This window comes from Pinus tabuliformis, chromosome 5_2 (assembly GCF_031772625.1).
Source record: "Pinus tabuliformis cultivar Carrire ecotype Pingquan chromosome 5_2, CPIR1, whole genome shotgun sequence".
NCBI lineage: Eukaryota > Viridiplantae > Streptophyta > Pinopsida > Pinales > Pinaceae > Pinus > Pinus tabuliformis.
Window position 1 is genome coordinate 449,903,213 of NC_142306.1, and position 20,755 is coordinate 449,923,967.

A 20,755-nucleotide genomic window follows, 5' to 3' on the forward strand; every position below is an offset into this window, starting at 1 on the left:
CCTTCTCACTGAAAATATTTGGCCTAGGATTGCTTCTTAAGCAAGTTTGTAGTTTGTATCTTGGGTTCAAGGCTTCGTTCTGAAGTTCTTGGTTGTTCTGGTCTTCCAGAACAGATTTTTTTTTTCAATTTCATTTCTAGCCCAGATTTCAAGTCCCTTGCTTTGCTTTCCCTTGTTTGGTGGCCTTGTTTCTTTTCTTGCTTTTTGAGATTTTTTTTTTGACAAGTTTGAAAGTATTTCTTTCTTGGAATTTTTGTGAGTTTGTTGAAATCTTTTGCTGCTAGTTGGATCAGTTTGTGCAAGTTTGTAGTCTTCCTTGTTCAAGTTTTATTCATTTTTGAGTTTATAACTTGTGAGATTGAAAGACTCCTTGTGCCTATTTATTGATCTTTTGAGTTTTAGTAGTACTTTTGTGACCTCAAAAAGTTGTTTTGTTCCCTTAAAAGAAAAAGCTAAAAAAACATTGTTTTTTTTTTCTTTTTACAAGTTTTTGGTTTTTGGTTTCTTTTGTTTTAGTGTTGAAAAAGAGAATTGAGATCTTTTGCGATTTGTTCTCCTTGCTTTGAAGAGAGATTCAGGTTCAAATTATTACCCTCTTCATTTTAAGTTGACATATTGTCTCTATAAATAGTTACATTTGCTTATGAGTGTTGTTTAGGATCTTGCATCATCATTGTAATTTTCATTAGGTTAGTTTTCATTTTAAGGCATTCTTAGTCTTTTTAGTTTTTGGGTGTGTGTGAATTGTTTCAAAAAAGGAAAGAAAAATATTTTTCTTATATATAAGTTTTCATAGAACCCAAGTAGACATCACTCTTCATTGAAGAAAATGACTGCATTCATATAGTTAGTTTTGTATTGATTTCGTTTGCGTCATAAAAACATCATCAATTTCACTCTTGTAATTCCCTTGACTTAAAGAACAGTTATATAAAATCAAGCGATTAATAAAATGAACTAGAACTTTTATTGTTGTAATTAACAAACACCAACAAGTTTAGGTTCATTAGGGCCTTCGATTAGGTGAGTGGAGAGTTAACTCTCAAGGCCGCTCAAATTACAAAACGTAGAATTTGAATAAACAATGAAACCCAATATCGTTAGAAAGACCAAGAAAGCTCCGTGACTAGGAGTTAAGCACGAGGGAGAGTGAATACAAGGAAGAGGGATACCCCATCTCCTACTTGTTGGATCCCACCTCATGACTGTTCCGCCTGGCTTTTGATACGAGTTGGTAACCATAGTTTCCTTTCCTAGTAATCACATAGGTGGCTACGGAGGGGAATCTTGTGGCACCTGAGGCTGACATTGCGTCACGTTCAACAGTACTTCTGGAGGGTACCCTTGTGAAGCTTGTGTGCTTGCACCAACAAAGGCTGTTGTCTGGAGGTTAGCGTAATTGCTTTTGATACCTTCGCTAGTAGGCCTGGGGCTTAATTACTCCAGTCTATTTTCAGAAGACCCTTGATTTTGGCTTTCTTGTATTTTGGTGTTCGGTCCTAATCACCCGGAGTAGAAATACTTGAGAGTTGTTTGATTGCTTGTATCTTTAGGGATTTTTTAGAGAGTGCTCTTTTTCTCCTAGTTGGCCTAGCTTTAAACCTTTTTGAGTCTTTAAGTAGATTTCTTTAAAATAATTCAAAGTGGCTAATCGACCAGCTCATCGGTCTAGGAGACTTCGTGGGCTATCACCTACGAGTCTTGAGCCTTCTCCTCGAAGGCGTAGGAGCAATATTGCCAGTGGTTTTCAACCAGTGGCAACAGGCGCATCGGAGATTGATCCTCTAGTTGGAGTCATTGATTCACAAGATAGACCTGGTACAAGTAGAGAGTTAGAGAGGAACACTCCAGTTCTTTCTCGAGTCCTCTTCTAGTCAGAAGATAATATTGAGGTCGAAGAGATTTCAGAGTCTATTGCAGCTCCTAATTCTCCTCTTCCTCCTGATCATCCAGACGTTTTATTATACGTCGGAACTCCAACCAACAGGCCTTTGAGCCCAGGTTTACATCAATCTATTCCTTCGATGACCACTGCTAGAAGCATGGCATCCATGACAAGTGCTACGAGTATGCAGACTCCTGTATTTGTACAAGGAGGAGGAACAATTTCTATACCTTCTATTACTCCTAGCACTACTATATTTGGTTCTACTTCCATTCCATCATCGAGTGGAAGTTCTCAAGCTATTGCCTCTGGCATTGGCTTTTTCCCTTTTGGAATGTTGACCAGCGCGATTCCTTCAATTTCGTTGAGTATTCCATCAGCTACCTCCACATCCATGGAAAGTGGATCAGCTTCTTTTCAAGGTTTCCCATTTAGGGGTGGTTGTATACCACATTCCAACCCAACAGTGGGATCAATGCCTTTTTCCTTTATAGGTCAAAGTTATAATCAGTTTCAAAGTTGGACAAACCCTATGGTTAGTGGGTTAGGAGCCAGGAATCAATCTTATTTCGACCAACAAGGGAATATGCCATATTCTTCTATCAATTTGTTTCAAAAAATTTCTCCCTATGATAACGCATGGAATCCTTATCAGGAGCTCTCTACTCCTTTTAACACTTCTTTAGTGGGTAACTTTACTAGTTACGGAGGATTTTCGGTAGGAGTTGGTCAAACTCTAAATTTTGTTGGACCACAAGGGGCTCCTTATGGTTTGGTTGGGTCTACAAATTACTTCAAGCAACCTGGTGCCTTCACAAATCCAGGTCATTCTTTTCAGAACATTGGGAGTTCCGTCCACACCGGGTGAAATCCTCAAGGTTTGCCATGACTCCCTTTTCTGGCAACGTTAAACTTGCCAGATCTCACTAAATTGACTAATGATCCGATTAGGTATAACCTAGTTTGGCCTCCGGTCCCAACCAAAATTCCCTCAAATATCCCAAAATGGAAGACTGGTGAAGATCCAAGTGACCACGTAACCACTTTCTACTTATGGTGTTCATCTAACCCCCTGATAGACAATTCAATCAGGTTGAGATTATTTCAATGGACCCTAATTGTAAATGTAGCTAAGTGGTACATAGAACTGCTAGGGGGCACCTTTACTTCTTTCGGTGATTTGGCTACTATCTTTTTGAACCATTTTCAATTTCCTGTCCAATATGATGTCGGAACTGAGCTTCTGGCTAATTTCCAACAAGATCAGGCAACTCACATTTCAGATCATATCCAGGAATGGAGGAGAAGGAAGAGGCTCATCAAAGTCGTTATCCCATAAGAATTCCTTCTCGAATGATTTCTTAAATCATTACAACCTGAGATCTCTAAGGACATGTCCCTCTCAGGTGTTTTCACTGAAAATCAAGCTATTTTCAGGGCCCAACAGTTGGAACTGACCTATTCTTAGTCTGGGGTCCTTCAAAAAATTCTACCTGATGCTCCTAGATCTAAGGTGGATATAGCCAAACCAGAGCCAAGTCCCCACGCTGAAGGGATAGTCAGATCTATTGATGTCAACACGATTAACTTGTTGAATCAATTGCAACAATTATCTTTACAAACTGCTTCCTCTATGCAGGCATCACCGTCTGTATCTACACCTTCTAAACCTACGTCTGTAAACATTGTCCAAACTTCTAACCCCAAAGGAACCCAACAATCCGATGGGAAGAAAAAAGGATGAGGTAGGAAGAAGAACCAGGATGGGAAGGGCAATGTGAACAAACCCGGAAATGATGCCAGAGGGGGTAAGAAAGAGTCTAAGAAGAAGGTAAAATTTCCATGCAAGTTATGCAATGGAGATAATTTGACTCATCACTACCATATGATCCAAGATGCTCAGCGCTTATTAGTGTAGCAGGGTTCTTCTAGCTCCTAGGTTGTTCTCACTAACCCTTTTCCCCAAGGGCAACAATTACTTGCTGGCACAAATTCTAATGCTGGTACCCTGTAGGGGGCAACGATGAAGGGGATAATTCGTCAAATGTATATATGATGAGCTCACATATCAACATCGCTACAAGATCGCATGATTATAATGAATCAGAATTATCTAAGGCTAAGTCTACTTCTGATGCCTCAGAGTCGCTCCATATTAAGAGGCCCTCTCTTGAGTCTATACCTTGGATGTCAAAAGGCTCCGCGAGGCACTCAAACATTAACCATAATGCTAGGGAAGCCCAGAACTACTCGATTGTAGAAGATATGGCTCAGATTCCTTGTGCTATGTCAGTGTTAGAGGTACTCCAGTCGTGCCCTACTCAGAGAAGTTATTTTCTCTCGAAAATCGGAGCAGTAGATCTAAAAAATTCTCTTGTGCTCACTTTTGATATGTCAAACATAAAAAAGAGACTTCCCCATCATATGGCTTCCCAGATAAAGTCTACATATCAAAAGACCAACATTTTCCGAATAGTTATAGATGAGGGAGCTTCCACACGTGTGATATCCATGTCATGTTGGAAGACCATTGGATCACCTCAAGTTGTTCCTTCATCGGCTCTATTGACGACATTTGATGGACATTCTCATAGGTTGCATGGGATTATTCCAGCCTTTCCCATATGTGTTGGGGGAAAGGTGGTAAATATTGAGGTAGAAATTGTCAATGCGAACCTGGATTACAACCTCCTCTTAGGCAGGAATTGGATTTACGATATGGATGCCATAGTTTCATCATTATTTTGCATCCTTTGTTTTCCTCATGAGGGAAGGATTGTAAAAGTTGATTAGATGGATTATTCTTTGGGTGACTCTCATGCATCCTCTGACTCTACTATTCCATTAGTGGACAATCTGAGGCAACCTAGTGAGAATTTAGGAGTTGGGATGTACTCTTTTTTTGATCTCCCTACTCCTTCAGCTAGAATCAATGCCATTTCATCCTCCAGGGGACCTTCTCGAAGAGATTTGTTTTGAACTCATTATTTTTCGGACTCTTGGCCCTTACCCTCATCTACCACCACATTAGATGGAGGGTAGGTGGGTGGAACAGAATGCCCTATGTCTACGGCAGAAATCTCTTATCAGTCCATTGTTTACTCAGCAGACTCCTAGCCTACTCCTTTCTCAACAGAGGAGTTAGATGGAGATGTGGCCCCGGCCTGGACGCTCGATTCAACTTCAGCTCAGGATTGCTTAGATATAGTCTTACCATCTGAGGAAGCAATTCTAGAAGCAATGATGGGTGTTGATAGACCATGGGATGATTTACATCATTGTTCATATTTCCTCCCTCATTTGCGAGAAATTGAGTCAAGTTTGTCCAATCCATCTACTAGTGATATTCATACAGTTTTAAACCCTTTGGCCCCAGCACAGTTTTTTGCCGAAGGTAACATGTCTGTTATCTCACGAATTGTACCTGTGAACATCTCTAGGAATCCTAACATAATCGAAAATGTCTTCATCGGAGCTAACTGTTCCCCTGAAGAAATTCAAATTTACACCGATCTCTTCAAAGAGTTTCGTGATGTGTTCACTTGGTCTTATGAGGAAATGCCTGGAATAAATCCATCTATAATCCAGCATGAGATAAATACATACGAAAATGCTAAACCTATTCGTCAAAAACTTCTACCGGTTAATCCTAGAAAAGCAGCAGCTATTAAAGCTAAAGTTGAAAAGCTACTAAAGGCGGGTCTTATATACCCTGTTCCTCTAACTGAGTGGGTCTCTAACCTGGTCCCCGTAGAAAAAAAGCAAGGAATGATCCAGGTATGTATCGACTTTAGGGACCTAATTAAGGCTTGCCCGAAAGGCAATTAGCCCACACCCTTTATTGATCAAATTATTGATGAATGTGCGGGTAATGAAATTTTTTCATTCATGGATGGATTCTCTGGTTACAATCAAATTACTATCCATCCAAAAGATCAGCACAAGACAACCTTTATTTGTCCTTGGGGTACGTTTGCATACAAAAAGATTCCTTTTGGCCTTAAAAATGCTTGATCCACTTTTCAGCAAACCATGTCTTATTCTTTTCACGACATCAAACACATTATCGAAGCATATATGGATGATTTAGCTGCTCATTCTCGAAAGAGAAATGATCGTCCTAAACACCTTCAGTTGATCTTTGAAAGGTGTCATTTTTATAAAATCCAGTTGAATCCGAATATGTGCGTTTTCATCGTCACATCTAGTCAGTTGTTAGGATTCATCGTATCGACAGAGGGGATTCATGTTGATCCCTTTAAGGTTGAGGGAATACTTTAGTTGCCTCCCCCATCTTCCATTTTTCAACTTCAAAGTCTCCACGGAAAGGAAAATTTCTTGAGGAGATTCATAGTAAATTATGCCGAGATTACAAAAGGATTTATGCATTTGCTTAAGAAAGGAGTCCCATTTTTATGGGATGATTTCGTGAAGCAATATTTTGATGCTTTGAAAAAAGCATTAACTTCTGCTCCATTATTGAGTCCACCCGATTATAGTAGAGACTTCCTTTTGTATCTTGCTGTAGTAGAATCAACCATTGGTATGGTTCTGGTTCAGGAAGATGATGCTTTCTGTGAGCATGTAATTTACTACCTAAGTCGAGGCTTGGTAGGTCCTGAACTATGCTATTCTCCCATCGAGAAATTGGCTTTGGTAGTTGTCCATGCTATCTAGTGGCTTCAGCATTACATTTTTCTTCGAAAATATTTGTCTTAGTAGCCGTCAATCCATTTCAGTTTGTTCTCAGTAGGCGAGTGATTGGGGAAAATATAATAGATGGATTTTCATTTTGCAAGAATTCAATCTCGAATTCATGTCGGCTAAATCTAAGAAATCTTTAGTATTTGCAGAGTTGATATTAGAGTTGCCTTGTGAGGAAGAAGTTATTCACGAGGAAAATTTTCCCGATGAACATTTATTTCTCATTTCTTCACAAGATCCTTGGTATGGAGATATCATTATATATCTCCAGACTTCGAAGTTTCCACTTTCTTTCTCCAAAGATGAGCGTAGAAAGTTGCATCACCTCGCTAAGAATTATGTTATTATAGGTGACACATTATATCATCACGGGATTGATTCAATCCTTAGGCATTGTTTAACTTTGGAAGAAGTTGAGTCAGTTCTTAATGATTGCCACAGTGGCAGCCATCTATCAGGGCTTGCAACAACCCAAAAACAATTGCGAGCAGGCTACTTTTGGCCTTCGATTTTCAAAGATTGTATTGAAGCGGTCAAAAGATGCCATCCTTGTCAAGTCTATACTCAAAAAATGCACGCACATCCAGCTCCGCTTTTCCCTGTTATCACTGTCGGTCCTTTTACGAAGTGGGGCATTGATTTTACTACTTGTAATCCACCTTCGACAGGAAATCACAAGTACATCATTGTAGCCATAGAATAATTTACAAAGTGGGCTGAGGCCATGCCTACTTTCAAAAATGATAGTGAAACAATGGCCTTGTTTCTCTTCAATCAGGTTATTTCATGATTTGGTATCCCTAAAGAGATTGTCACTAACCATGGCAGTCATTTCCAAAATCAACTGATGTCCGAATTAGCTCTCAAGTTGGGTTTCTGGCAGGAGCATTCATCTCCATATTATCCTCAAGCCAATGGGCAAGTTGAAGCTGTGAATAAGTCCCTTAAAATCATCCTGCAAAGGACAATTGACAAATCTTGATCCAATTGGCACATCATTTTGTATCCAACACTTCGGGCATACTGAACACCAGTTAAGACTACGACTGGTTTTACTCCTTTTCAACTAGTTTATGGGTTGGAATCTATCTTTCCTATTGAATGTGAAATTCTTTCTCTTAAGCTAGTTGTTGAACTTATTCCAGAGACTTCTAATGTCGAGGAATGCCTCGTTTATTTGGAGCATCTAGATGAGCAGCATTGAGATGTTGCCATAATAAATGAAACCCATAAAAAGAGGGTAAAAACTAAATACCATAAAGTTGTCCATCCTCAAAAAATTTCTGAAGGTGACCTTGTCCTGGTGTACGATCAAGACAAAGATGCCCTGGGGGCAGGAAAGTTTAAATCTATGTGGTACGGTCCCTTTATAGTAAGCGCGTTTTGAAAAAGGGGGTGTTGGGTCTTGAAAATGTCATTCATTTCCATTACACTTTCACTATTATGTCCATTATATCGCCTCCATTCTACCTCCATTTCACTACTATGTCACTACATTCATCCCACTTTCATTATCATTGGGCCACATTTATGTTTTTCCAAACTTTATTAATTCTTAGCCTTTTTAAGTGAATTTGTGGTTAAAAATTAGAAAATAATGTGCATATGCTTATACCTAACAAGTGGATTGAGATTGTTGACATGTGTAGGTCAAAAAGAGGCTTCTAGAAGACTCTTATGTGGCACTCTAAGACCAAATTCGAATTTGAGTGGAGAGAATCATCGGATCATGAGGATATGTGTTACATCTCCTAATTGTATTGAAACTCTAAGAAGACATGTGTCTTATCAGTTCCTATTTTGATTAGGACTCTAGAGGTAGAGGGAGAGATTCATGGACTCTCATTAATGAGATGGCTTATCATCTTTTTGTATAAATAGGAGATCTCTCTCCTTCATTTGTTAGCTTGTTAGCTTGTTATTCTTAGCTTAGCTTAGCTTGGAGTTTGTAGTTCTTTCTTGATGGCTTTTGAAAGCCTTGGAGAGCTTTGTACTTTGTAATTTTGAAGAATTTGAATAAAGCTTTGATGTTTTCAACATGGAAGGAGATGTGAAGTAGATGTCATGGAGCACATTAGAATGTAAGGTAGAGTAGATTTTATTTTGTAATTTTGATTTCATTATGTCATTTGATTGCTTTCAAGTTTGATAGATTAGAGTTTCCATTGATGCAATTTTAATTCATGCAAGTGTGTTCAACCGGTTGATTGTAGATTAATTTTTCTTTACATGTTTTTGCATCAAATAGTGACATGAGATTTGCCTCTCTGCTGAACCTTTTCTTAAGTTTTTCAATTTCAGTTATGCTTTGATTTCAGTCTTATTTATTTGCTGTTGTTAGTTAGTTTAGATATCAAATTCTTCATGTCATTTGACATTATCTCCAGAGCCATGGCGTAACCCCGAAAAGCTACTTGGCAAGCTATCGGATTATGAGTGAAGTGATTTGATTTTACTTTCATCTCTGCAATTAGATATTAGGTTCGTCATGTTATTGACGTTATCTCCAGAGACATGGGTTAACCCTGAAAAACTACTTGGCGAGCTATCGGATTATAAGTGAAGTGACTTGATTTTACTTTCATTCGCAAGTAGGTAATTTAGATATCAATTCTTCATGCTATTGACGTTATCTCCGGAGCCATGGCTTAACCTGGAAAAGCTACTTGGCGAGCTATCGGATTATAAGTGAAGTAAATTGATCTTGCTTTCGTTAGTCTGCAATTTTTGGTTTGTTTGAATGCAATAGTTTAGATTTTATTTCTGTAATTAGATGGGCAACAGAGACAGTGATTTCATGATCAGTATTTCATCTTTTGTTTGATTTAAGTAGCTACATATTTACATTCCTGTTCAAGTATTAATAGCATGTTTTGAGATCTTTTGAAGTGCTAAGTTTTGGAAGTTACCATAAGGGACATAAACCTTGTCTTGAAATCTACATCCATACTTGACCTTTAAAAGTATTCTTAAGACCTTAGAATAGGATTTCCATTTGCGTTAAACACTTTAGGAAACCAGCAAGAACAAAACCCCAAAAACAACATAAACTATGAAACAACGAAGTAATAAAAATGTTAACTAAGCACATATGGTGCACCACACTTCATCAGTTTACGATACCCAGATTGATAATTTATGTAGAGCAATTTAAGACATTAAATTGACTAGAAATTTTTGCGTTGTTGCCAGGGAAGTGTAATTAGGAGACCTTATTTCTTACATCTAAAAAAAAAAAAATACTCTTGAGTATGCTCTCCTCCTGCACTTTGTGTGATCTGGAGGATCAGAAAAAGAATTGTTATGTAAAAAAAAAAGGAGACAAAATAAACTTCATCATTTCAATTGATTCAATAAAAAAAAACACTACAAAAAAAAAATGAAACCCAACTACTTTGATAAGTTCAACTGTCTAAGATTGACTGGTTATGGTTTGTAGATGTCCTCAAAATATTTTGTCTTGTTTTAATAAGATTTTGCAAATTAGCTTTGGAATGCAGCCTGATTCCGCAGCTATCTGTGAATTCCGCAGCTAATTTCAAGGTTTAATAGGTTACAGGCATCCAATGAAGAAACTGACCACATGGGCATCTCTGGAATTGTCCTGACATGGATCCTATCCTAGTCACCCAACCTAGATTGATAAAAAATCAGCTTAAGACCTCAGTCAAAGTCCTATTTTCAATACATTTACCTTGAAGCCTTTGCTGCTTTTCAAAATGGACTTAAGCTCATCCTTCATTTCCTAGGCTTCACTGGATAAGCTTGAGCATCTCCTAAATAGAGCATCTAGTTGGTTCTTTCAAAAAAAATTTGTTACAAATACAATGAATTCTCCCAGCCTTCGTGTTTTCTTTGAAAGACTTGACTAAAATACCCTCCTGATTGACAACTTTCCAGATTGTGTTCAGATTCATTCAATACGTAGCAAACTTGTGAAAATATCTTGTATTGTTGTCAGCTTTAGCGATCCAGATTTAAGCGCCACATCGCCTCTTCCTTTGTCAACAATTCTTGTCTTTGAACCATCAGAGACTTCAGAGTAACAGTGTCTTGCACAAAGAATATGCCAAGGACATTCTACTTGTATTCAGATCTGATTTTAAACTCCATTTCCTTGAGAATAGCTTGGGACGTCTGGTTGAATCACTATCATAAGAAAAATGGGTCCAGGCTGAAGAAACCAAGGATCTATAGTTTTCCTTCAACAATTTTTGTTCTCGTAGGATGCTCGGCGCTTTACTCGCTAAAATATGAGCGGCACAAGAATTGGCACAACCTGCCCAATCCATGGAGGCTATATCACCAAAATTCACTGGGTCATACGCTGTGATTACATCTAAAAACAATTTTTTCCCCCTCTGAGATCGATCTTATAGCTGAATGCAACAATTCATAAAAATGCAAAATAGTAAAAACGTTAATTCACAAAAACGCAAAATAGTAAAAATTTCAAAATTTAAATGCATGATTCGTCCAAATGAAAATGAATTAGGAAAAAATAAAACATGGGTTTTTTTAGGGATGGGGTCAATTAAATAACCCAGAAACGGTTTTTATAAATTCATGGCAGTTTGAGAGAATTTCTCAGTTCTTTGAAGCCTCTTTTTTCTTGTCGCGTGAAGAAAAACGGAATTTGAATTAATAAACTGGTTGTTTGATTTAATTCGATTGTCTGGGGAAGGGAATTCAAATTTGGAGACCTATTATGTGCTGACAATTTAACATGATTACACGTCTCCCACATTTTAAATGCCACCTATCTGTAAACAAAAATCCTAATTCGATACGGCTCTTCACAGCCAACTGATAGACGTAACACCTGTTAACAGCAATCCTAATTGGATATGGCTCTTCACAGCCAACCGATAGACGTGGCATGGAGCTTCTTGGCATTCGATGCAAAGGCCATTCGAAAACCCACTCACATTCTGTTCATGTCTATTTCCCGTGAGTTAAACCCAAAATTGCCTCTAATTAAATTGGTTGCCTGGAACTGCCAGAGAGGAAGAAGAAGTATCAAAGTGGAATGAATTCCATGTGGGTAGTTGTGTTGTTTGTTTTTAGAATCATAGCTTGGATATTCCTGGGAGTTGTCTTAAAACATGAGTTATGGCTCAGTATATGCATGCCTGAACCAAAAACAGCTAAACTCTATCAAAGGAAATGTAAAAGACCATGGCTATCTCATTCAACAACTATGGAATTTTGGGAAATGGTTTCTTGAGAATTGTCAAATCCAAAACAAGTTCGAGTGTTGCAGTAGTTGGTCTGTAGAATAATCCTCTGTACATACAAAAAAAAAGAAATGGTTGGTTGTCTTTTAGCTATAGAATGCAACCTAATTCCACAGCTAACTGGTAATTTCGTAGCCATTTTCATACTTCTATAAGTTATAGTTGTCAAGAGACGAAACAAACCACATGGGTAGCTGGAAAAATGTCAGTACATGGATGATGTCATATTCATTTGATCCAAGTCGATGAAAAAGACCATGGTCAAAGGGAAGTCAAGGTGTGTGTTATCATTAAGTCGCCACACTAAGTTGCCGCATGTCAAGAAAAAATAATAATTTTGAATCAATGAAATGAATAAGTTATTTACTCACTTTTCTAAAGGTATTGATTAATTTTGGACTGATGATGAAAGATGAATGGCTAACTTTTTATTCAATATTTTTAGCTACAGAAACTGTGCACATTCCGCAGCTAAAGTCCAATTCCACAGCTGTTCTCCAGCTAAAAAAACCTCATTGTTCAAATCAGCCTAACTTTCTCATACGAAATCAGATTTTGATGATTCAAGTATCGTTGGAAAGATCTCAACAAGATCTACACAATAAGAAATCCATCATTAGAGTTCGAAATGGAAAATAATGGAATAAATTGCTGAAAAGAAGCAACATTCAACTTGGGGCACCAATTCCAAAGCAGGTATAAATTCTTTTGATTTTTCCTTAGAGAACTTTTTTCATTAATACAAATTATTAGTTTTGTGTGTAAATATCATAACTAGAGAGATTGATCACCTCTCTTCTTTGATAATATTACATTCTATTGCAGAAGAAGTATTAGTTTTTTTGTAGGTTCCAGGAAGAAGGACAAATGACTACAAGAGAATGGTGTCTCTTTAAGAGACCAATTTGTTTCATAAGAGGATGATTAGCAACAAAGAGGAAATGTTCTAATGCAAAATCAGATCCAAACACTTGAAAAACTTTTAGATACTATTGTCTCCATCACATCCATACCTCATAATAAACCATTCACCTCATTTCACTCCATATTTTCCATTTACATTCACATACACTTTCCATCTCTTTTTGTCCATTTATAACCTACAAATAAAAACAAGAGGCTCATTCACATGCTTATTGCCCATTGCCATTTCTACTCTCCATTTCCATCTTCCATTTTCATCTTTCATTTCCTGTCATTTCCATTTCACAAATAAGCCTTGCTTCAATGCAAATTATTGAGTCCATAGTCCTTTGAGTTTAAGTTCCTTGTAAAGGCACCTTGAGGCTTGCATGCCTTAATGGCAAGTTTTCATGCTGACAAACAATGGGAATACATTAATGTCCCTTATTCGTCAGATCTTCTAGGTGACTCGACATCGGAAAATTCATTCGTACCTAGCAAGATGTGTTTGGGCATCTTGACTCTCATTGTCATCAATGGTGAGAGTTCTCGTGTTGACTAGTGACATCCATCAATGGCCACTAAGTCAACAATTTCCTACTATGTTCGACATCAGAACATCTTTTCACATAGTAGGAATTGTGCCAATGAGTTTTGAAGACATGAAGACTATTATTTTCAGCATTTTGGAGCAGATTCAGCAAGTTTTAGTAGAGCAATAAAAAGTCATCTTAACTTTATCCATGACTCTTTTTGTTTAGCCACTTGAAGAAGAATATGATCAAAATTTTGCAGCCACCACACATACAACTCATCCATTCCAAAGGGTAAGTTAAGGTACGTCATTTTCTAACTTTTGACCATAGAATTCCATAAAAAGCTAGAATGATAATTGTTGGAAAAACATTTCTCTTCCTCATTTCATAAAATTGCCAATACCATCAATTGGGGGGGGGGGGGGGGGGGGGGGAATACATTCATATTCATATCTTGCCATATCCATATCATATTCAGGAGCCCACATACTTCCAACATATATTAACTATTACATTGTTATTATGAGCATACAATGGCTTTTTAAAAAAAGTGCTTAAAGGATAAATTGGATACAAACAAAATTATGGTTGTCACACAAGAACCAACCATCATGCAATCCAATAAAGATATACTTTGCAACAATAATCAAAAAATCATTATGCAAAGTTCAAATATCAAAATAGAATGCAACAAAAAAAAATAAAAAAATGGTTGTAACATAAGAACCAACCATGTTGTAATTCAAGTAAAACACTTTGCAAAAATATGAAGTTATCAAAGATATCATGCAGAGTTAAGCCAAAGCTCAAGGATCAAAAGAGTTAATGTAATATATATTGCATGAGGACATGCAATAACTTCAGTTGGGGGTTATGTTGGGTCTTGAAAATGTCATTCATTTTCATTACACTTTCACTATTATGTCCATTATATCACCTCCATTTCACTACTATGTCACTACATTCTTCCCACTTTCATTATCATTGGGCCAGATTTATGTTTTTCTAAACTGTATTAATTCTTAGCCTTTTTAAGTGAATTTGTGGTTAAAAATTAGAAAATAATGTGCATATGCTTATACCTAACAAGTGGGTTGAGTTTTTTGACATGTTTAGGTCAAAAGGAGGCTTCTAAAAGACCCTTATGTGGCACTCTAAGACCAAATTCGAATTTGAGTGGAGAGAATCATGGGATCATGAGGATATGCGTCACATCTCTTAATTGTATTGAAACTCTAAGAAGACATGTGTCTTATTAGTTCCTATTTTGATTAGGACTCTAGAGGTAGAGGGAGAGATTCATGGACTCTCATTAATGAGATGGCTTCTCATATTTTTGTATAAATAGGAGATCTCTCTCCTTCATTTGTTAGCTTGTTAGCTTGTTAGTCTTAGCTTAGCTTAACTTGAGTTTGTAGTTCTTCCTTGATGGCTTTTGAAAGCTTTGGAGAGCTTTGTACTTTGTAATTTTGAAGAATTTAAATAAAGCTTTGATGTTCTCAACCTGGAAGGAGATGTGAAGTATATGCCATGGAGCACATTAGAATGTAAGGTAGAGTAGATTTTATTTTGTAATATTGATTTCATTATGTCATTTGATTGCTTTCAAGTTTGATAGATTAGAGTTTCCATTGATGCAATTTTAATTCATGCAAGTGTGTTCAATTGGTTGATTGTAGATTAGTTTTTCTTTACATGTTTTTGCATCAAATAGTGACATGAGATTTGCCTCTCTGCTAAAATTTTTCTTAAGTTTTTCAATTTCAGTTATGCTTTGATTTCAGTCTCATTTATTTGTTGTTGTTAGTTAGTTTAGATATCAAATTCTTCATGTCATTTGACGTTATATCCAGAGCCATGGCGTAACCCCGAAAAGTTACTTGGCGAGCTATCGGATTATGAGTGAAATGATTTGATTTTACTTTCATCTCTGCAATTAGATATCAAGTTCTTCATGTTATTGACATTATCTCCAAAGCCATGGCTTAACCCCGAAAAGCTACTTGGCAAGCTATCGGATTATAAGTGAAGTGACTTGATTTTACTTTCTTTTGCAAGTAGGTAATTTAGATATCAATTCTTCATGTTATTAACGTTATCTCCGGAGCCATGGCTTAACCCAGAAAAGCTACTTGGCGAGCTATCGGATTATAAGTGAAGTAAATTGATCTTGCTTTCGTTAGTCTGCAATTTTTGCTTTATTTGAGTGCAATAGTTTAGATTTTATTTCTGTAATTAGATGGGCAGTAGAGATAGTGATTTCATGATCAGTATTTCATCTTTTGTTTGATTTAAGTAGTTGCATATTTACATTCCTGTTCAAGTATTAATAGCATGTTTTGAGATCTTTTGAAGTGCTAAGTTTTGGAAGTTACCATAAGGGACATAAACCTTGTCTTGAAATCTACATCCATACTTGACCTTTAAAAGTATTCTTAAGACCTTAGAATAGGATTTCCATTTGCATTAAACACTTTAGGAAACCAAAAAGAACAAAACCCCAAAAACAACATAAACTATAAAACATCAAAGTAAGAAAAAGGTTAACTAAGCACATATGGTGCACCACACTTCATCAGTTTACAATACCTGGATTGATAATTTATGTAGAGAAATTTAAGACGTTAAATTGACTAGACAGGGGGCTTATGAATTAATTGACTTTGAAGGAAACAAGTTGGCGAAGCCCAAAAATGGGCTCTACCTTAAGAAGTACTTTGTTTAGGTTTCGGCCGAGCACTTACTTGTTTGTAGATATTGTATGTTTGTTCATATCTATCTAGCGGTTTTAGTGATGTTGATATTTTTTATATGCTTTGGCAACTATTGATGGATGATTCAGTGTATCTAGGATTCATCGATGGTGTGAGTAGGCATACCCAGAACCTTGCTTTCACGGCTTGGGTGATTTATTATCCATCTGGCCAGTTGATGGTTTTGAGATGAGTATGTATCGGTCCTGGTTCGAATAATATTTCTGAATATACTTCTGTTATTAATTTGTTATCCAAAGTAATAGCTCTTGGTGTTGATTCGTTAATGGTTTATTTAGACTCATAACTGGCAGTATCTCAGCTGAATAACACTTATCGGGTACGAGATCCCTATTTTCATTGCCAATTTTTGAGAGTGAGATTGTTACAATGATCATTTGTTTATATCATATATGTTCACATTCCACGATTAGAAAATTCATTAGTAGATTCTATTGCTAATCAAGCATTAGATTGGCATATAAATCATTCATCAAATTAACAAACATAAAAGGTAATCAAAGTGTCATCTGTATATATCATAAAATCTCCTATATATAGATAGAGTGTTTATGTCAAAGATAATATACAAAAAATTGGGACAAAATGCCCTACAAAAGTTGGGTGTATGCCCATCATCATGTCCAATCATAAAAAGATTTGATCATTTATCTAGCCAGCTTAGGATGAGCAATTAGAAAATAAACAACAGCATTGGCTACATGCCAGAATAGCTGCACTTGTATCTCCTCGGGTTGATCCTCTATGGCTATCATAGGTACCTGGTGAGTCAGCCTCACCAAGTTCCTCTGAATTGCATGGAGACTCTCTCCGTCTCAGTTGCAACCCTTTTGGCATCTCTTTTGCGACGTCTATGTCTGGGAAATCCGTCAGGTCTCACTGGTCCCACATCTAAAACATGATCAATATATTTTGTAAGTGTCTTGTCTCATCAAAAATATTTTTAAGTTCATTTATATTAAAAATCCAAAAAATCTTAAAAAATCTTAAAAATTAAAAAATTGTTACCTATGGCACCCCATGCTACATTCGGTGGTAACACTAAATCTAGATCTCCCTGGAAATCCATGCCAACATAGGGGTAGTCATCGACTGCGATGACCTGTTGATCCCACCATGCGAAAAACTCGTCATCAAAATTCATCCTGGGCACATCGCCACCCCCAAGGCATTTCATCAGGTCAGCCCATCTACCCATTCATGGATCTCTAGGGCTGCTGATAGTCGATAATACCTTGGGTTGAAGCCCAAGTACTTTCTCAAAGAAGAATGAGCATAATATTGTGCCATATCCAAAATTATTTGTTTGACCCTTTTGAATGGAGGTCAGTTGGTTCTTCATATTGGTCAATAGAGGTGTGCACCAATCAAACACTGTGGTGAGACATTCCACTGCTAGGCTCATAGATACTCATGAGGCCTGATGTAAAGCAGCAGAACCATTTACCCTGGCAATGGTAAATAGTAAAATCTTCAAGGAAAAGCTCTCTACATGTTTGATTGGAATCTGACTTCCAATCTTTTCAGGATGACCAGGATAGTATATGTGGACATAGTCTTCTACAGTAAGACTACCCCTCATCCTGTCGGTTGAATGCACCACCTCTCCCCTTCGAGAAAGACCAGTAATAAAGTATATATCTTCGATCTCAATCCTTAGGGGCATCTGATCGATCATGAATACGTCATCCTCTGCACTCCAATGATGGATAAAAAACTCAAGCAATTGTGTGTTGGCTTTCATATTTGGCATCTTAAATTTTTTTAGCAAGCCACAACCTCTTAAAGCATCCAAAGCATTTTTGTCCTCCATTACTTGATTATCTATAGCACTATGCTCCCTTTCTCGCCAGGTGATGGTCATCCTGCCCAAAAAAATGTTTCAAACTGTTAGATTTATGTTTTAAAGTTTTTACTCACACACATGCAGGTTTCCTTTTAACACAGTCATGTGTAGGGCCCTTGTATACACGGGTTACTCGTATTCAACCTGTGTGTACACAGAGTTGAATTTTTTGACATATTTTCCCACGGTCAAAACTTGAAAAAAACATCTAAAAGGTATCACAAATAATTACAAGCAGGATATAAGGGTTACCTGGAAGTTTTGGAGCGATTTGATTAGTTTAATTGGTCGGAGGAATCTTGTTTGGGTTTTTCTCCACAACTCCTTGCTCAAAACGCAAATGACAAAACTGTGAGTCCAAAAGTCCTTATATAAGTTGAAAAATAAAAATTATTTTTTCAAAAATTGATTTTTGTCTTATGGACATTTTGACCTTGTGGGTTGGAGTTTCGAGAATGGGTTGTATTTTCAACAAATTTTGGATACTTCTTTGAGACATCAATTTGGCCCCATGACCGCAGACCTGTCATGGCAAGTATCGTTTTCTTACTGGCATATAGGTTAGGGAATACCAAGTTCCTTTGCATTTTGCATACTAGCCTCTATATTGCGATACGTTAGCCATAGGGTCGACCCCATCATATCTTGGTTCACAAACCATTTTCACTCGCTGATTTTAAAAATCATGATGCAATGGTAGAACCAACCTTTACATGGGCATCTTAGTTAGATCCTCGCTGACATTGGCCACCCATGATGCTATATTGAGTAGGCTCGGGAGTCCTTTTTAGTCTTGCCATGACTTGTGCATTGAAGACTCATTCTCATTCTTCTTCGCTACTTTTTGGCCTTATACCCTAGAGGCTCCTTTGTGTTGAGTTGTACTGTTGCATTGCATATTGACTATTTGCACCTTTTGGCCTTGAGCCGGCTTCACTTGGACTCATGTTTAAGCCACTTATCGACCATGTCTTCTGCAAAATCAACCTTGCAATCACTTAGCCTCTGCAACTTGACACACCCTTTTACCTGTGGAAAGAATGTCCCTTTGAGTGTCCTTGACCATTTTTGCCACCTTGCATTAAGCATAAGAATGTTCCCCTCCCAAGAACTAGAGCATATGATTTTTCGACACTCGTTCTTTCCACTATACTATAGCATTCTTTTATTCTTTTTCGAGCTTCATATAAAAGAAAAAGACAAAAAAATTATATATTCCAAAAAGAGTGGGAATGGGACATTATTTCCATATTTGATGGCATCTAGAGTCAATCGTGTTGCCCTTGAACAAAGCACTAAAAAGAAAGTCTTTCCTCCATTGGGGTGGGATTTAGTTTGACTTAGAAGAGCCTTAACCTTGTTATCAAGTCAGTACTCCTCCGATTGGTTACCTCTTCCAATCATATGGAGAGTTTTCTTATGCCTCCTGCATGACAAACTTATACAAAGTTATCATATGTTGTCATGTAGTCACAATTGAGTTGTGATTTTGTTCAAGGGAAGTAAACCTGAGTTGGCCTCTCTGCAGTGTCCCTTGACCTATTTTTCAGTCGGTCATCCCTGGTTGTCAGCATCATGTTCGTTATCACATCAGTTTTATTGGTCCTTTGCTCATGTCGGTTTGAGAAGGTCTCCATTGAATTCTTGCTAGCGGGTCTTGTCCTTATCGACTACAACAAATTTCTCTGAGGGCAAATCTAGAGCCACACCCTGGCCCTATTTTCATTATTTATAAGTCACCTTGTGCTCATGATCGATGAGTATCATGGGTGTTTGACTAGGTGGTTTCCCTTGTGTTCGACATCATCTTTTATTATCACACATTGGGATTCATGTAGTTCCTTGGTTTCCATTTGACCCTAATTATGGATTCCTTGCCTCTGTGTCAGCGTTCATTATTGGTTGGTTTAGAGGGTTTCTATTGTGCGCTAGCCACATTTTGTGTACACCGGAAACGTGCTTCGGTTGGGTTACTACATCTTTTTTCGTCTGATTCCTTCCACATTATTGGGCTACAGGTTACATTTGTGCTAGATTGATAAAGGATGCCTTAATTGTTGGAAATACTGAGAGGGGGGGTGAATCAGTATTTTCAGGTTAATAATTTTATTTCCCAAACATATTTTTATATGCTACTTCAGCTAAGTGAACCAGCATGTACACACAATTGTACTTAAAGTAACCAGCATATATGCATAGAAATTTTGATTTACCAAGTTATCATGCCTTGAACTTTAACCAGTATATCAAATATTTATTAGAAAGTGCAGTAAAAGCAGAATAAAGCATCACACATAAGCAACACACATGAACACCAAGATATAAGGTGGAAACCCAATGTGGGTGAAAACCACCTATTGCTGTCATCTCTGTCTTCTTTTAATAATAAGAAAATTTGTTTACAATCTTGTATTGGTGCAGACTTATACCAGTACGTAGGCTTCTACCTGCAGAAGGTTACAACCTTATCTTGTTCTCTAGCTTCTACTGGAAGGGAGCTACAACCCCCTAACTCTTGTACTAGCTGATATGTTTACTAGTACGTAGGTGGTGACCTACAGAAGGCTATGACCTTCTTTCTTCCTTCAAGGACCACATTTCATAAATTTTCAGACTGGATCCATCAACAACATCATAATTCAATCATCAAATACATTTGCATAAACCAATCACTGAAACTCAACCACAACTAAATCAATCAATCATTTTGACAACCCATCATTAAATCACAATCAATCTGATCATTCAGAATACCATTACCAGAATATAGTAACAAGAACCCAAACCAGAACCCAGAACTCTACAATAGCAAACAGAAATAACTAAAACATACTTTATGAGGTATACGCTACTTCCATGTGTCAAACCTG